Source organism: Bicyclus anynana, chromosome 18 (genome assembly GCF_947172395.1).
Source record: "Bicyclus anynana chromosome 18, ilBicAnyn1.1, whole genome shotgun sequence".
Taxonomy (NCBI): Eukaryota; Metazoa; Arthropoda; class Insecta; order Lepidoptera; family Nymphalidae; genus Bicyclus; species Bicyclus anynana.
Genome location: NC_069100.1, coordinates 11,213,310 through 11,225,748, shown reverse-complemented (window position 1 = coordinate 11,225,748; position 12,439 = coordinate 11,213,310). Strand labels below are relative to the sequence as shown.

The window sequence follows — 12,439 nt, the reverse complement described above, 5'->3', positions numbered from 1 at the left end:
TGTATGATAGAGATAGTCATGTTATTAAAGTTAAGCTGCAGCATTGCTACTCTGTCTGAGAAGCCAGTAAAGCTATCGATATTGGATTTATATTTTTTATTGATTATGAACCCTACTCCATATTGGCCGGCTATTTTACCAATATAGCAGAAAATTAAATTTGAATGTTCTTCTATGCTGCAACCTTCTCTCCGTACTTCTGCTAAGCCTATTATGTCAAACTGAATTTTTTGTAATGCATGTTGAAGTTCTATGAATCTTTCTATGGAAGAAAGTGACCTTACATTGTATGTACAGATTCTTAAAGAGAGTGTTTGGGACGGGTTCTTCATCGCTTTACAAGATATGACTGGAGGGTTTTGGTCGTACTCCTCCTCGGTGACCAATCGAATTGGAGGAGGGAGAGGGTTTTTTTGTTTTAACTGCTATTCATTTTGATCTGTTGCGGTATGGAAGCTGGTTGTTGGCTTTGGAGAAAGGAAGGTTTCGTTACTCGAAGAATTTAGCGTTTGTTTAGGAGTCCAATAAGATTGAAGAGTATGTTTCTTGTGTAAGTGTGTAAGATTTTTTTCTTGGTGTTTTTTCTGGTTGCTTGGTGGAGTTACTGATATGTTTCTTTTGTAGCGTGATTGTAATGGTTCCTGGCTTACTTTTTGTGGAAGTATAATTAGTTTGTCGTATTTGATGTAAACTCTTTTTCCTTTGTCTCTTTCTTCATTAGCTTTTTCTTGCAATTCTTTTCTTATAGCCAAAACTTTTGGTGGGTAATCTTCTTTAATATAGTAGTTGGAGTTGATCAGCGACTTTTTGTTTCGTAGAATTTCGATTTTCCTGCCGAGTGTTGTAAATGATATCACAATTGGTCTTATTTTATCAATTTTTTTACCTTTCCTCCTCATATACTCGATCTCCAAAGCTGAGCAATTTACATTCATGTTATAGTTCAAAATATGTAGTATTATTTTAAGTAATTCATCATAACTTCGCTCTGTTTCTTCTACACCAAAAATCAGAATATTCCTAGTTCTTATTTGTTTTTCAAGACAGTCTAGTCGATTTTCTTGTGATTGGATTGTATGTTCGAGTGCTTGTAACTTCAATTGTACGTCATCAAACTTCTCGTCTATTTTTCGTAACAAATTCTCTTCGCTATTTTTTACTCTGTCTTTTGTTTCACTGATATCAGTTTGTATTGCCTTCAGAAGACATTTAATTTCATCCATGCATCTTAATATAATCAGCTCTATTGCCAATTCCCTGGCCTATTGCCTTGCGACTCGTTGAAACTAAGGAAGAAACTTATAGTAAAGTTTTTCGCCGGGAACTGAACTTGTGACCTCATGCTGTAAAACCACTGAGTAGATTGTTGTAACATGAAGTGTTAGCATTATTGGAGATTTCCAAACAGTCAAAGTACACCTTTGGACTCACAGACATACTCGTAAGTAATGTGATTTTTTCGCGATATTGTGTAAGAGGGTCATTGAACTCGGGTTGAATGTGCCAAAATATGACCAAAGTTGCTTGACCCCTTCTCGCCATACTACTATGCTTGGTTGTCGTAGGTCCGATGGTATTTGGTTGTTTGGTGTGAAATATTTCGGAAAAATGTGTATTAAGGCATGAGGTTAAAACTTGCACCTCTTCCAAATAAGCCCACACCGTCACTTAAGTGAGATTTTCTTTTAAAAAAAATAATGCAAATTTTTTAAATATGATCAACATTCCCCTTCTCCACCAATCACACCATCACATAACATCACACAAATATTATAAAGGCAAAAGTTTGTGTGTGTGTAAGTGTGAAAGTGTCTAAACGTGTAAGTATGTTTGTTCCTCTTTTACTCTGCGGTTACTAAAACGATTTGGCTGAAATTTGAAATGGAAATAGATTTTACTCTGCATTAACACATAGGCTACTTTTCATCTCGGAAAAATCCACAGTTCCCGGAATTTGTGAAAAACTGAATCTACGCGGACGAAGTCGCGGGCGTTTGCTAGTTATTCATAAAGGCTTGTACTATGAGATTATACGACAATAGTATAACGGGCTGATTGAACCCATGACCTGTCAGTGCCGAATCCCATAACCATAGAGCTCTCGAGCTAGTCAGGTGGGTGTTGGAAATTTAGCTATTCACTTTAAAAGTAAGTAAGAAGATTGAAACGATCATTGCCCACCATGATATTTCAAATTGGATTAATGGGTTACATACTTAAAGATCCTCACATACGGAAACCAATTCTGTACCTACGTCATATAAACAACACCCAAAAATATAACCTTGCCTAACTTTTACACTGATTTAGTAATGGTATTTTCTTAGTCAAATAAATAATATAACTTTTCCGGGAACATAACCTGGGAAATTCCGTCCCCTTGCTCACTAACTAAAGTGCGTATGTAACTAAGTACGTACTCTTTAAATTGAACAAGTACGAAAATACAAGTCACTTTCGTTCAATCAACTTTGTAGTGTCAATGTCCTACCAAAAATGTACCGACCCCCGCTGAATGGCGCTTTTGTAGGTATTACATTTCCTAGAGCCGTGATAGCCCAGTGGATATGACCTCTGCCGCGGAAGGGCATAGGTTCGAATCTGGTCCAGGGCATGGACAACTTTCAGTTATGTTCATTTTAAGAAATTAAATATCACGTGTCTTAAACGGCGAAGGAAAAACATCGTGAAGAAATCAGCATACCTGAGAATTTTCTTAAGTGACGTGTGTGAAGTCTGCCAATCCGCATTGGGCCAGCACGGTGGACTATTAGCCTAACCGCTGTCATTTTGAGACGAGGCTCGTGCTCAACAGAGGTTGTTAAAGACGACATTTCCTAATCCCCAACTATGTTTCTACTACTCTTTTTTATCATATTTTTTTCAGCCTATTACAGGGCTAGGCCTCCCTCTTTATAGAAGAGGGGATATTGAGCATATTGAGCTGTTTCAATGCAAATTGGCCTAGGGTGATAATGTTTATCTTGAAACGATTACTTAGGTCTTAATGATAGGTGATGACTGAATCAACGGCATAAAGTTCTCTCCGAGGCACGGGGGTGTCATTCTCTAACTCGCTAGTATAGTTAGTTTGAGAATGACAATATGAGAATTAAAAAATAAATATACCTGACAAAAATCCGCTACGTTTTACTCGGAGGATCTTCAAGAGAGATTGACTTAGGTAATGTTAGCAAAACGACGCGGAAAAAAGCGAAATACATCAATTATAATTTTTTCATAATGAACTTCCACAAACTGACGCCTGCTTCTATTCAATGTGTTTATCGGTGCCAGTGATATCACGCCATCTAAAAAATTACTGCAAAATAGCAAAAATCATACCTATACCAATGTAACTCGGGTACAGTCAACTTTGCCGCGGTCGTTCGTTGAACCCCACACAAAATTTCGGGGGTCAACGCCCTGGCCGCCGGCTGTATATTTATACCGTGCGAGCGGGATGGTGTATATTTAACATTATACGTGTTAGAGCGAGATATATGTAACACGTGATAGACAGGCTTAGATAAGACTGCTAGGTATTTTCATTGTCTATTTATTATTAATCAATTAGATTTTTACCGACTTTGTTTAAAGGAAAGTGTTTTTTTTTATTTGAGATTTCGCTTGGATTCCCGATATTTGAGTCATTGAATGAGAGGTTGTACAATATCGTCGTCATCAACCCATATTCGGCTCACTGCAGAGCTCGAGTCTCCTCTCAGACTGAGAGGGGTAAGGCCAATAGTCCACCACGCTGGCCCAATGCGGATTGGCAGACTTCACACACGCAGAGAATTATGATAATTCTCTGGTATGCAGGTTTCCTCACGATGTTTTCCTTCACCGATTAAGACACGTGATATTTAATTTCTTAAAATGCACACAACTGAAAAGTTGGAGGTGCATGCCCCGGACCGGTTTCGAACCCACACCCTCCGGAATCGGAGGCAGAGGTCATATCCACTGGGCTATCACGGCTCACTTGTACAATATAGTTAGTGGGAAATTCCCAAATGACGTGTCTGTCTAAACCCACGACCAACGTTCTGGGTTCGATTCCAGTTTAAAAATCAATTGTGTACGACGCGACGTCACTTAAATATTATACAATTAAATAGTACTTTTGTACATCTATATTATATTAATTAGGTAAGTACCTGGTCTTATACTAGCGGACGCCCGCGACTTCGTCCGCGTAGAATTTACTTTTTCACAAATCCCTTGGTATCCATGGATTTCGAGATAAAAAGTAGCCTATGTGTTAATCAGACTACAATCTATCTCTACTTCAAATTTCAGGCGATTCGGTTCAGTGGCCGAGGCGTGAAAGAGTAACAAATATTCATACTATCAAAATCATAAGGTATTCGTAAATCTCGTGAACCCAAGGATTTTTTGCGATAAAAAGTAGTATGTATCAAATATCAATCCAGAGTAAAATCTATTTCCATTTCAAATTTCAGCCAAATCGGTTAAGTAGTTGCAGCTTCAAAGAGTAACAAACTTCCAAACATACATCCAAATCCATACAAACGTTTATAACATAAGTAGGATTGTGAAGAAATCAAAAAATGAACTGATTTAAGTAACCACCATAGGTAACTTAAATCAGTTCATTTTTTGATTTTTTATACTAATACTTACTTAATAGAACAAGCAAAAGGAATAATATGACCTATACCTAATAAGTTAATAACCGTTAAAGTAAACTACGCTGTTTCCCCCACGTAGTTACCGTTCTCGTGATAAAATATAGCCTATGTTACTCACAAATAACGTGGCTTCTTAGCAGATCCTAAAATTACCCCCTACATCACTACCAATTTTACCTCTTTACGATATTAGTGTAGAAGTCTATAGGGATTTGAATTATGCTAGGTAGGTATCTACTTCGTTTCCTTAATAACATTGAAATTTGTATCGCCATATGGCCAACAGCATGAAACAAAATAAATTGGACAATTAAATAGAAATTACTGATAGTTAATTGGAAATAAATATTTTGTCAGACCCTTTGCGATAAGGGTTGGGTCGTTGAACTGTCAAATGCATTTATAAAACCTTCTACAGACATACCAACTTAGTATTTCAATACAATAGTTTAAAGCAGTCAGAGTGACTGCTATAATTATATTGGAATTCTCAGCTCTTTAAAAATTAGTGCAATCAAAAATAACAATTAAAAATGTAATCCATATCAAGTTATGCATATAAGACGTGAATTTGACTAAATTGAAGTACTTTTAATTTAGCAATCCTTTTGTTTTACATTAGTAAGTAAGTATACTGTACTAAAATACATATTTTGTCGAAATAAAAAACTATCGTCTATATAAAAGAATGAAAGTGGAAGTTTCTTAATTTTGATAAGTATTACTACACCTGTGGATAATAATTTTAATAGAAACCCAAATACATAAAACATGGCAACATTTACTTAATTGCAAGAAATTATTGGAGATGATCCATCGTTGAAGTGAAACAATAGAATTTGTGATTTGAAACGTTTATACTAAAAAAAACATACAGACGAATTGAGAACCTCCTTTTTTGAAAATCAAAAAAAAGGACGAGTCCTTTTGTCGGAAATTCAGTGAATCAAACACAAGTTTGTTTAATCGGTAGCTGGAGTAATTGGAATGAGTCAGTCACACGTCGGCACATCTACTGGAGGTTTAATTGAGGTATGTGTGTGTTACCTCTAATTACTCACGAACCGGTGCAATGACCTAAAAAACTATTGTGAAACAATGTTTATAAATTAATAATAATATTACAATTATCATCATTACCGAGAAATTGATTCAGAGGCAAGTTGTACCTACTTGCATTATACCAGCACGTTTAACCGCATTGTAAGTTTAAAGTAGTGATTAAAGAGACTCGGTATTTTGAGGCTGATTATAAAGACTCGCTATCCCATTAAACTAGCTATGTTAGGAGTATTTCTGCGTGATCGAATCAGAAATGAGGAGATCCGCAGAAGAACCAAAGTCACCGACATAGCTCAACGAGTTGCGAAGCTGAAGTGGCAATGGGCGGGGCACATAGTGATGGACGTTGGGGTCCCAAAGTGCTCGAATGGCGACCCCGCACTAGTAAGCGCAGTGTTGGCCGACCCCCAACCAGGTGGATTGACGACATCAAGCGAGTTGCAGGGAGTTGCAGGGATGCAGGTGGCTCAGTATCGTGATGTTTGGAAGTCCTTACAAAAGGCATATGTCCTGCAGTGGACGTCCATCGGCTGATATGATGATGATGATGATGATCCCATTAAAAGACTTCCACTGAAAATTAGCTAGCTGTAGTTTTATTCTAAGTGGTAGACAATTATTTGGTCAGTGAGGCTTTTCAAGTTTTTTGTTTTTTTTTTAAGTTTTTTGTTGCGTAATATGTTTACCTAACGAAAATATTAATATTTTTTTAAAGGGTTGACTTCTGCAATGAAGACTTTGTTTCCTCCATCATTCATCACCATTATTAGCTCATTCAACGACTCACTATAGTACCAGGCCTACATAACTAAACAGATATGGAGATTAGACCAACCACGTTACTTCAATGTGGGTTTGCGTGATATAGTTTTACTCTGAATAATCACTATTAGATGTTATTGATAATACCCGGATCCATGGGTGAAAGGGCTGCATGACAGTGGTGTGCACAAAGTTCTGAACTCAGATAGACACTATACGTACAAATAGTACAAAATGGAAAAGAAAAAACCCAGCCCTCCATACAAATGCGGGCTCAAATTATAAAAATGATACAGGGCTGAAAATTGGCCACAAATCAGGACAATTAAGGAGAACTTACGAGGATAATTTCCATAGAAATCTAAATTTGCCTAATCAGTTTAATTACTTGTTACAGGTGGGCAATTATTTGTATCCTTTTGACAAAATTTATTGCTTAAATAAGGATTTGACAGTAATGATATGTCAAATGAATCAAACTATGGTATTTGACAATTACATCCTAATAATTGATTCACGTTGCCATTGACAGCGCGCGTTTGCAAAGACAACTGACAATCAGTGAAATATGCATCAAAGAGCATATATAAAAAACTGCGATCGGTGTGAAAATAATGAAATCAGCTTATTTTCCCTGTAAGCGAATATTATTTCGGCTAAGACTCTAATGGAGTAATATAGTGAAATGTACAAGAATTTCAGTACTTTTTTCATTTCTATATCGTGCTGAAAAGTGGGCTAGAAAATGTCCTTTCTTTTTTGTACATATATATATATATACACTGACTATTTCATAACGCATACCAGGATTTAAACCTAAGGTATCATGATTAGAAAAACCACTGGATCGTTGAGGTTTAGTCAGTTAAATTTCCTCATAACAAAATCGAAGTCATGACCTCGTAAAGGATTTATTACTGCGCTAAATAAAATCCAATTCTAATTTTATAGTGCCTAATTAATTATAGGCACTAACTAGTGATACGGCCTATATCTTGTGACCTATTGTGAGATTGAAACAACAGGCCACAAGATTCAGGCCGTGAAATGAAATGAAAATCCACATTCCTTGTCGGTTTCAACACGACATCGTACCGGAAAGCTAAATCGCTTGGCGGTACGTCTTTGCCGGTAGGGTGGTAACTAGCCACATCCGAAACCTCCCACCAGCTAGACCTGGACTAATTAAGAAATTCTCAATCAGACCAGCTGGGGATCGAACCCAGGACCTCAATTTTATAAATCCACCGCGCATACCACTGTGCAACGGAGGTCGTCAAAAACCTCGGACTAAAATAATTTCACGACTGAAAAGCTATATTATCAGAGAGTAACATAGGCTATATTTTATCATCTTATTCCTACGGGAATGGGAACTATAAAGGACCCCCGGGGGGGGGGGTCTGTAATTGTTACTATAAAAGGAGCCGTTTTTGAATTTCATTATTATGTTTATTACCATTTTATTTATTTCGAAAAAATAGTTCATATAATGTCGCTAGATGACGTTGTATGTTCGAACAGGATTGCTGAGTGCATTGCTCCGATGTGTAGGTTATTGGACCCTTGTAAGAAAAATATTATGAAGAAAATTGTTTTCAATTTTCCGTACTAGATTGTAGGTTAGTTGGATGTCTAAAAACCATGAATAATGCTTTATTTTTGGGATTTATTACTTATTAATGGGACCTTGGAGGAGATCATAGGCTACTTTTTATCAAAAAATAGAAAAGAGAAGCGGGTGAAACAGGGGTTGAAAGTTTGTATGGAAAGTCGATAGCGATAGCGATATTTAAGTAAAACAATTTGGTCGAAAGGTTATATTAGATAATAATTAATAATATTTTTTTGGACGTACATTTCAGAACTACAGGGTCTGTAGCCATGTGGTAAGTCGATTTTCTTTCTACAAACGTTAACACTTCGAAAATTAGACAAATGTATGAGACTGACAGATCTATCATAGGACCACCTTGATTAAATACCACCCTGGAGTTGGGAAGTTAAATGTTATACCTTCGTGCACAGAGAAATTCGTACGTCGGTCCCAGACATTACCTTAATGGTATTCTGATTGCGATCGTTACAGAATCGCCCACAAACCTGCATTGAAGCAGCGTGGTGGGTCTAGGCTCCAGATTACTTCTTCTATAACGATGAAGGTTGAACTTGCGGAAAGCCATTGAAAAGGCTGATGATGAAGCAATTATAAGGAAGGTGAAACTCGCCATCTAGCGATGGAAAGCGTAACTAAAGGTCACTCACAAGGTCAACGAACCGCGTCCTGATTACGCACCTTGGCAAACTATTTTTAAACGGGCCTCGAACAAATCGTTATTAGTTGTAATTATTTATTTGTTTAATTATAACAATAGGTAGCTTGGTATTTACACAGCTTACTCGCTTTGTTGTTTTCCTATTGTTGGAACCAAATGTTGAACTTAAGTGTACTGGTATGTGGATCAACGACCTTTATTAGTAGAATGGAAAGAGGTAAGAAAATTTGCGGATTGACAAAATTGGCCATGCGCTGCAACGATAGTTTACACTAGAGATAGGGCACTAGCACATCAAAACGGCGGACAAATGTGCATAATTGTATTAATCTCATTTAGTCGTTTATTAAACAACAAAAGTTATATAAGCAAACAATCACATCACACTAATATTATAAAGGCGAAAGTTTGTGAGTAAGTAGGTTTGTTCCTCTTTTACGCTGCGGCTACTGAAGCGATTTGGCTGAAATGTGGAACGAAAATAGATTTTACTCTGAATTACCACATAGGCTTTTCTTCCCGGAAAAATGGTTCCCGCGGAATTTGTAAAAAAACTGATTGCCATGTGGACGAAGTCGCGGGCGTCCGCCAGTACCTAAATAATGTTTACAATGTCGAGTTGTGCGTTCAGGAAGCGTAAAAACTATACCTGTCAACCCATATTCGGCTCACTGCTGAGCTCGAGTCTCCTCTCAGAATGAGAAGGGTTAGGCCAATAGTCCACCACGCTGGCCCAATGCGGATTGGCAGACTTCACACACGCAGAGAATTAAGAAAATTCTCTGATATGCAGGTTTCCTTACGATGTTTTCCATCACCGTTTGAGACACGTGAAATTTAATTTTTTTTTTTTTTTAATGCACACAACTGGTAAAAACTATATATATATATACTTAAATATATAATGTAAGTAAAAACAAAATTGTTTTGCATTGTATTGCATGTTTGCACTAAGTGGAGTAGCTATCGGATTACTTTTTGCGGTGATTTTGTAGGCACGTAACATATCTGTATTATAAAATATCGTTGACGTGAGGTATGGCGACCCCGCACCGGAAAGCGCAGTGTTGGTCGACCCCCCACAGGTGGAGCGAAGACATCAAGTGGGTTGCAGGGAGCCGCTGGATGCTGGCGGCTCGAGACCGATGTGCTTGGAAGTCCATGAAAGAGGCCTATGTCCAGTAATAGTCCTGATAATAATGATGATGATGAGGTATTATCAGTTAATTCAACTGCTTGACTAAAATTATTCACACTTTAACGCACAGCTTCAAGAAAAATATTTAGGCAAATATTGCCTAGTAGGTGCAGTGGTTAACATATGTGGCTTTGAATTGCGAGGTCCTAAGATCGAGTATTGGGTTGATCTATGAAAAATTGACCTTTCTTCCAAATAAGGTACCTACTATTAAAATTTACAAAGCCTGGCCTCAGAGAGCACGTTAAGCTCAAAATTCATTTATTTCAAGTAGGCTAGTTTACAAGCTCTTTCGAAACGTCAGGTAATATTAAACTTAAGATAATGGTGATAATAATTATTCGAAAACTTAAAATTAAAGTTACGAGGGTTCCAAAGGGTTCTTGGTCCGAGAAAAGCCCACAACAATCTCAGCCAGGTTTATCTTTTTTTAGTTTATCACCATTTAACAATAGGTATATAAGTAGCTTGTCATGTAATACATTTCATTTTCAAGCAATTGGTTTACAAGCAAAAAATTATTATTTATCATCACTAAAAATAAAATTTATTTAACACAGTATAATAGACAACAAGGTATAAATAACATATCTATATGATCTAAGAAATTAGTTATTTAAAAATAATTTTAAATATTGATTCCGTTTCGAATTATGTAAAAATCCTGCATCGCAGTTTAGCGCCATCTTGTATTGAGTAGTTAGAATCAAAGTTCAAACGATTGCCAAACCAAGGTGAACGACCCTGCTTATCTTCCAAGTTGTTATGACGAATCGATGACTTACATATTTTTTTCATCGTACCTACTCTTTTATAGGTAACGTCATGCTAAATTACACATCTTTTATTCAACAAAAGATTGAATAGGTATTTCTTACGTACGTCTCTACAACAAACAAAAAAATAAAAAAATCTTTAATATCAAACGTGAAATGAAATATAATGGATATAATATATATATATATATAAAGGATGAGTTGACGTATTGTAATTAGATATGTCCTAGGTTCAATTTAAGCTCGTTGCACTATTGATGTACTAAATCCTAGTGCTGGCTTTCCGCTTTATTTACTAACTAGCTGACGCCGCGCGGTTTCACCCGCCTGGTTCCCGTTCCCGTAAGAATACGGAGATAATATATAGCCTATAGCCTTCCTTGATAAATAGGCTATGTAACACTGAAAGAGTTTTTCAAATCGGACCAGTAGATCCTGAGATTAGCGCGTTCAACCAAACAAACTCCTCAGCTTTATAATATTACTATAGATTAAAGAGAAAAGGAAGTCTTAGTTACGTTATTAAATACATAAATATAAAAAAAAAAACACGGATACTGGTCCACCGCGTGGCAGAGAGTTTTAATATCCAAATTGCCCCAGAGAATACCTTGGGACAAAATAAGCTCAATATTTCATAGCCCAGGATTCGAACTCATATCAGATTGACTAACCACTCAAGGCACATTGACTAACAACTGAACCAAGGCGGTTATGGTTAGAATGATTTATTATTATTTATTAATAACATTTCTATTAAAAGATGTTCTGTTTTTTATTGGACTCATTGTAATGTGATTGATCATATTGATGTACAGGGTGTTTCCATTTGAGTAGCAGATTACTAAAGGTATCTCGTTATCATTATAATTATATTATGAATGATGATGAATGTCCTGTACAGGAAAAAAATTGTTGGTAAACTTAAACCATAATACAATTTAAAATGATGAATGATGATGATGATGAAGCTACTTAGTAAAAGTTCACAGTTTATTTTTTTTTTATAATTTAGTACAGTACAGTGTACAATGTACATGTTTCACTTCAGCAGAAGAATTTTCAGGAGATGATGATGCAATTTCAATACGATATTCCTTGCAAATTACATATTATGTCAACACTCTTGAAAACATAATCTTTAGAGACAAATCTACAAAATAACTAACACGACTCCTTCTTACCCATAATAAAAAATACACCCTGTATATAAAACCACTTAAAGACACCAGATTTAATGTGAATGATTAATTGCATTGTCTTAAAACATTAACACCATGACCATTATTTTTTATTATAATTTTGTAACCAATATGGATCTTCTGGGAATCCATCTACATACCAGATAGCCAAAGTTACTTTGTCTGATTGAATCTTTGCAAATCCTGACTAATATTATAACTGTAGTGAGAAAGCTCAGAGTCCTTAGAAGAAACAAAATTAACGACCCAACTCATGGAGTCGCGAAGCTGAAGCGTTACATAGTTTGAAGAGCCGCCGATTGACGTAAAAATCTTTAGGTGCTAGGATAATAGGAAAGCGCTGTGATAGTCAAACCTTAGGTGGACAGACGACAATCGGTTCAAAATCGGTTTAGTAGATCCATATAAGCCTACAAAACTACAAATATTGGATAGAAGCAGGCGTTACTTTGCGGAAGTTCATCATGATTATATAATGACCCCGAAACCGGAGCATCCTCAGGAG

General features: G+C 36.4%; 1 protein-coding gene across 18 annotated transcripts in view; it reads right to left on the bottom strand.

Annotated features, from left to right (window-relative positions):
• Positions 1 to 12,439, bottom strand: part of LOC112056919 (probable nuclear hormone receptor HR3) — a 153,172-nt gene that overhangs the window by 56,244 nt on the left and 84,489 nt on the right. For 11 of the 18 annotated variants that reach the window (XR_008251660.1, XR_008251663.1, XR_008251666.1 and 8 more), the window contains exon 1: positions 1 to 12,439. This exon is cut by the window's left edge. The exons of the other annotated variants lie outside the window; for them this stretch is intronic. The gene's annotated coding sequence lies outside the window, so the exon portion shown is untranslated. 18 annotated transcript variants of the gene reach the window in all.